Consider the following 6,345-nt stretch of genomic DNA (forward strand, 5'->3'; position numbering starts at 1 on the left):
GCTGACACGCCGAGCTCAAAAGGTGCGCCATCACTGCACTAGACAGTGTATTGTGGACCGGTTTGTTCTTTTGTTTCTTTACGTGTAGGTTAAACCAAACACCAAGAGAGAAGAGGGAGAGAGGGAATCAGCATTTACTGAGCGTCCGCTGAATCTCTGGCCCTCTACCCACATCCTTTATTTTGCCCTAAACTGCCCTAAGACTTTAGCACTCTGCTCTCCACTTGCAGATAAGCCAGGAGAGGTTAAGTAACATGTCCACTGTGGACTGAGGCTGCTCTGATCGGCTCCAAATCCATGTTCTTGCCAAAGTCCACCCTGTCCCAGTCGGCATCTGGATCATCATTTTTTCCAGAGCTTTTCATACAAGAAAGGGAGTCTCAGAGTCCCCTGTGGGGGTGACAGCATGTCTATGAGTGTGTGTGCATGTCTGCATGTATGTGTGCATGCATGTGTGCGTGTGTGTGTATGTGTGTGTATGTAAAGCCTTTGCCTTCAAGCCCCTGAATGGCCCCACCCCGCCTGGCGAGCCTGGGGCTCCGGCCTTAGGGAGGGAGGACACTTCTCCTTTAACCCCCTCCTACCTACGTCCTGTTTAGCCCCATGGAGGCCGGAGAGGGAGGGCCGAGGGCCGGGGGAGGCCCAGGAAACACCTGTGTTTGCTCAGCACAGACCTCTTCCCAGAAGGCAGTGTTGACCAGCTATGTTTGCCCTGCTTGGCCAACACTGTGCAAAGTGGAAACTTAAATACCGGCCTCTTCCTCCCCGCAACCTGTTTAAGTGGAATGGAAATCACTGATTTCTCACTAAATTCCTGGAGGAATTTTGTTGTTTGTTCCCAGCCAGTTCACTGAATTAGCTTCCTCTTGCCGCCAGAAAAACATCACGCAGCTTGAGGCTGAGACAGGGGCATGATCCTGACACCATCACCACTGGAGGCCCCTGGGGTCCAGACGACCATCCCGTTCCACACGTGGGTGAGGCCCCATTCAGGTCTCGGCACTTAAAGGCAGACCTGGGATGTGAACGGCTTCCCACTCCAGTCCTGGGGGTTTGTGGACGTGAGGCAGATGGAGAGGGGAGAGCAGCGCCTTCTAAAGCTTAGCGCCCGCTGCCCAAACCTCGCCATTTCACCTGCGCGTGTTCACAGAGGCACGTAACATGATGGCCACAGGAGTGCATGCAGAACGGTCACAGCTGATGACAGCCCAGACATCTCTCCGCAGAGAAACTAGCCGAACAGGTGCGGACACAGGCAGCAACTTCAGTGAATTCCAAAAGCATCATGTGAACAAAAGAGGCCAGACACACACACAAGGCACACAGCGAGTTCTCTTGTTCACACGCCCTTCTGGGAGGAGCGAAACTAACCCGTGAAGAGCAGTTCCCTTTGGGGGAGATGGAGGGACGGAGTGACAGATCCGCTCTCTGCCTCCATCAGAGAGGTGGGTGCACAGATGTGCACAGATGTGAAGATGAATTGAGCTGTGCGTTTAGGATTGACGGTTTTGCCGCATATAACTAACACCTCAGTAAGAATAAACCCAGCCCCCGCCCCCCTCTGTAACACACGCTGGCCTGTTCATTCCTGTGTGCTCTCCATGGCAGCCACGCGGGCCCGGCAGCCAGCTGGGGCCCTCAGCAGACCACACGGGCTCCAAGCAGTGCCTGGGCACAGCGCCCGCGGAAGCGCAGAGGGGCAGAGAAGCTGAGCCTGCTGGAGGGGACAGGGTCGGAGCTGCACTGAGGCAGCGGCACAGGATTTCTGACGCTGGCCCTATTTCTGGGGCTGATGTAAGTGAGGCTGGGCTTTTTCTTTCTTTTTTAAAAATATATTTTTATTGATTTCAGAGAGGAAGGGAAAGGGAGAGATAGAAACATTAATGATGAGAGAATCATTGATTGGCTGCCTCCTGCACACCCCCTACTGGGGATCAAGCCTGCAACCCGGCATGTGCCCTTGAGTAGAATCGAACTCAGGACCCTCAATCCGCAGGCCGACGCTCTATCCACTGGGCCAAACCAGCTAGGGTGAGGCTGGGCTTTTTTGAGAGCAGGACAGAGATGGGACATCGGGAACCTGGGGATGGTCATTTATTTCCATCCCAAAAAATCTTATCACTAACCCTTATCCTCCCACGTGGGGGTCCCCAGAAATGCCTCCCTGGTGCCTCTGGGGCAGGACCCCATTTCCACCAGCAATGGAACTACGGACACGTTTTTTGTGATTACGTTTTTGCTTTTGCTTTTTAAAAATCGTGGCACGACTGTGATTATGTTTTTGTTTTTAAACATTGAAACGTTTACAGATAAAAGATAAAGTAAAAAGATTAAAAATAAAATTTAAAACATAAAAAAGGATAAATCCCTAGGAAATCAAGGCCGGGAGCGACGACGGCGGGCGTATCAAGGTGGCAGCGTGGAGAGGCGGAGGGACAGTGTCCCGGGCCTTCCTGGTTATTCCCTCTGGAGCCGCAGAGTGAACACAGCAATGGGACCGTCTCTGCGGAGCTTTGGGAAGATGAGTTTGTGCACACGGGGCCAAGCAGAGGAGGGTTGCTTCAGCTGGGCTGACGCTGGGAGTGGGGAAAAGCAGGGTCTCTGCTCCTGGGCAGCGGGACCAAGGAGAGAGGCCCCTGCACTCGCTCCTGAGCCACAGGGAGAAGGAAGGAGGGGACAGCGGGTGTGACAGAATCCCCTCCCGGGTGGCATGGCAGCCTTATAGCTCAGCCTCCCTCTAACCTTCTGCCATGAGTGTCCCCTCTTCTCGTGGGCAGACTGAGGAGGCAGCTGGCGGAGCAGCTTTGGGTGCAGGGGGGAGCCCAGGCTGGGCGAGCAGGATAACAGGCTCGGGGTCCTGGCTGTGAGGAGCACCCCATGATGGCTTCCAGCTCAGACAGACAAAACGCTGTGGGTTGTTAACCTAAGAGGTGACATGTTCAGCATCTAAAGGTTTTCACACCTTTCCCCTGGCAAACACCCTAACCATCTGATTAAGGAAATGCTACGTTTCTGCTCGACTTCATTCATTTAACGTAGTTCATCAAGCATCCTTTGCGCACCTGTTTTGTGCTCAGCACAGAGAGTAAAAGCCAGCCCTACCTTCAGGTGACTATAGTCTGGGGTTAGAGCTGAGCCTGGGTCCTGCCTCCTTGCCCTGTAGTCACACAGCCTGCCCATCTCGCCAGCTCCGTGACCTAGGGCCAGGTGCTTGACCTCAATGAGCCTTAGTTTCCTCATCTGTAAAATGGAGATAGCAAAAGCATCCACCTGGTGGGCGTACTGTGAGGATGAAAGCGGTAATGTCTCTTAGAATGGTGTCTGGCCACGCCACATGCTCAGTGGCCGTCAGCTGCTGTGATGTGTTCTCAGGGGATGGGACACTGTGCTATGGAGAGAGACCTAATCCACGGAGGTCAGGGAGGCTTATGGATGAGTTTGTCTTGGGTGGGATGGGGGGGTCCCTGAGTCAGCCATGGTCAGAGGAAGGGAAAGGTATGTGCATTGGGGATGAGAAAAACCTGGCACACCCTGGCAGCCCAGCAGGCAACAGAGCTGGAGACAAACGGAGGTGGCGAATGGGATGTTCTCTTGGGCAGGAAAGGGGAATTTGTTCTGGAAAGGCCAGCAAGCAGGCATTTTCAGTTTTGCAGGCCACGGGGTTTCTGTCATGACTCCACTCGGCCACCGTAGCACAGAAGAGCCACAGACAATAAACGAGTGGGCATGGCTGTGTGCCCATCAAACCTTTCACATGGACACTGAAAACTGAATTCCATGTAATTTCTGTGGCACCAAATATTGTGCTCCTTTTGAGGTTTTTTTCTCAACTATTTAAAAATGTAGAAACCATTCTTGGCTTGCTGGCCATACAAAAGCAGGCATCATGGTTATGCCCTGTGCCTCGGTTTCCCCATCTCCACTGAGTGGCTATTATTGGCACCCACTGCACGGCACTGACACAGAACCTGGCAAACAGCACATGCTCGAGAAGTGCAGGTGGTGGCAGGCCACACCGTGGAGGTGGCCTGAGGGTATGTTGCAAAATGAAAGCAATCGGAGACTTGTTAAAACCAAGCAAACAGACCAGCTTCAAGTCAACAGGAAAGATGACGCCAGGGGAACTGACCCATTCCGGGCCAAGGTCGGCGTTGGGCAACACTGAAGAGCCTATTGCTCTCCGTTAATTGAGCCACCCACTCGGGGCTTACGTTTTTCTGAGAAACAAGTCCCAAAGTCCGTGGGGGCCTCCCACAGCCCCCTGGAGGGTCTCTGACACCATGTCCAGGGCAGGAGAAAAGAAGATGGGCCGGGGCCGGGGTGCCGGGCCAGGAAGCAAGTGCGGGCTTTGTGCAGCGTCAGCAAGGACCGCCAAAGGGACAGAGAACTCAGAGGAGCACCCGTTGGCCACGGTGTGGCCACCTGACTGTCCTCACGGGAATAAACACCAAAAATAGTTCAACAGGACAAGCTGAGTCTCCCAACGGCCGGAAGTCTGTAATGACCACTGTAGGCCGTAAGGTCAAAAGGGTAAAGTTAAAATGTACAAAAGGTTACTTTTTAAAAAATTGATTTCAGAGAGGAAGGAAGAGGGAGAGAGACAGAAACATCAATGATGAGAGAGAACCATTGATTGGCTGCCTCCTGCACGCCCCACACTGAGGATTAAGCCCAAACCCAGGCATGTGCCCTGACCAGAAGCAAACCGTGACCTCCTGGTTCATAGGCCAATGCTCAACCACTGAGCTATGCTGGCTGGGCAACGGTTACTTTTTTAATGAAAACATTGGTTCTTTTTTGAATTTTAAGCAGTAGGGGATGAAGCTAGAGGCCAGTGCTTTATTCCTTCTATTAAATATACTGTCACGTATGCTGCATAGATTCCCTTCTTGTTCTCCATCTGGGTAAGGATGAGGAGTGAAAACAAGAAGCTGTGAATTGGCCAAATTGTTCCAGAAAAAGCAAGAACTACACACAGGAAGGGGCCCCGGAGAAAAGGGGAAGGAGGAGGGCCCACTAGGGTGCTGCAAGTTGGTAGATTCGCAAGACACCAAGACGAACTGAGCTAATGGTGCGAACTCAGTTCATCTCCTGGGAGAGAAAACCTGGAACATCTGACTGACCCACTCAGTGAAATGGATTGTAAGACATGTCAGCGATGCTGGCAGAGCAGGCTTGCTGGGAAACGCCCACAAGCATCTCCTGGTGTAGCCTCACGCAACCCTAAGAGAAAGAGTCCCCCATATTACAGATGACCCCCATTGATCCCCACATGATCCCCATTTTACAGATGCGGGACCTGAAGCTCAGAGAGGTGACATGAAGTCGGCGTGGCTCCAACCAACCCACGCCCGACTCGGCCCTCCGCACCTCAGAGATGCTCAGAAAGATGCTGATTGCATCTGGCCTTGTACCTTCGAGAAGCAAAATGAGCTCTTTGTCCTCCCTGAACAATGAGTGCTGCTCCCCCAAGTCTTCCTCCTGCTCAGCCCCCTGGGACCATGGGAAAGCTTTCCCAGGTCCAGAAACACATCCAAAGATCATACGGTGGCTGGCATCCCCTTAGGGTCCACCTGTGCCTGAGATGGCCCAGATCTTACATGTCATCATCTCCCTGGCTCTTCACAGTCCTGGTAGAAGTGACCATCCTCTCCTCCATCTCACAGACGGGAAACTGAGGCACAGAGAGGTAAAGTAGCTAAAGAGCTCACAAAAAGACAGGGGTGGAGTTAAGGGTTGAACTCAGATGCTTAGCTCCCAAGCCCACACCTGGGTCACACAGGCCAGACATGGCAGGAGCAGCAGGTGACATGCAGGACTGCCCGGGCCGGGAAGGGCCATCTAAAGTCCCCCTGGTAAATGACAGCTTTGTGCAAGGCAACTTCCTGCCCCAGTTTCCTGCCCCTCCCGGGCCTGCTGCCTCCACCAGCCACCCAGACCTCCTTCCTCCCAGACGAGCAGAGACGGGAGGCTGTGCTCCGGGTGCACATGGCCTGTGTGCTGTGGCCCTCAGCGCCCCAGGGCCCCGAGAAGCAGGAGCAGGAGGTGTGACTGCCAACAAAGCGTCGGAAACTGGAGGTAGAGCAGGCCATACCCTCCTACTAACCCCCAGGCTACTGGGCTAAGGGGCCGAGATTGGACATTGCCATCCAGTGCGAGAGTTGGGAGGGACAGCTGGTCTTGGAGCTCCATTGTGAAGATGGAGAAACTGAGGTACAGGAAAGAGAAGAAATGCCCATGAGGTATGGAGGGCAGGCTCACCTCGGCCACAGCCTGGCTCCCTCAGCTGCCAGCGGACCTAGAGCCTGGGGGGAGTTGCCCATTCTGCCAGCTCAGGGGAAGAGT

Source organism: Myotis daubentonii, chromosome 1, assembly GCF_963259705.1.
Source record: "Myotis daubentonii chromosome 1, mMyoDau2.1, whole genome shotgun sequence".
Classification (NCBI taxonomy): domain Eukaryota; kingdom Metazoa; phylum Chordata; class Mammalia; order Chiroptera; family Vespertilionidae; genus Myotis; species Myotis daubentonii.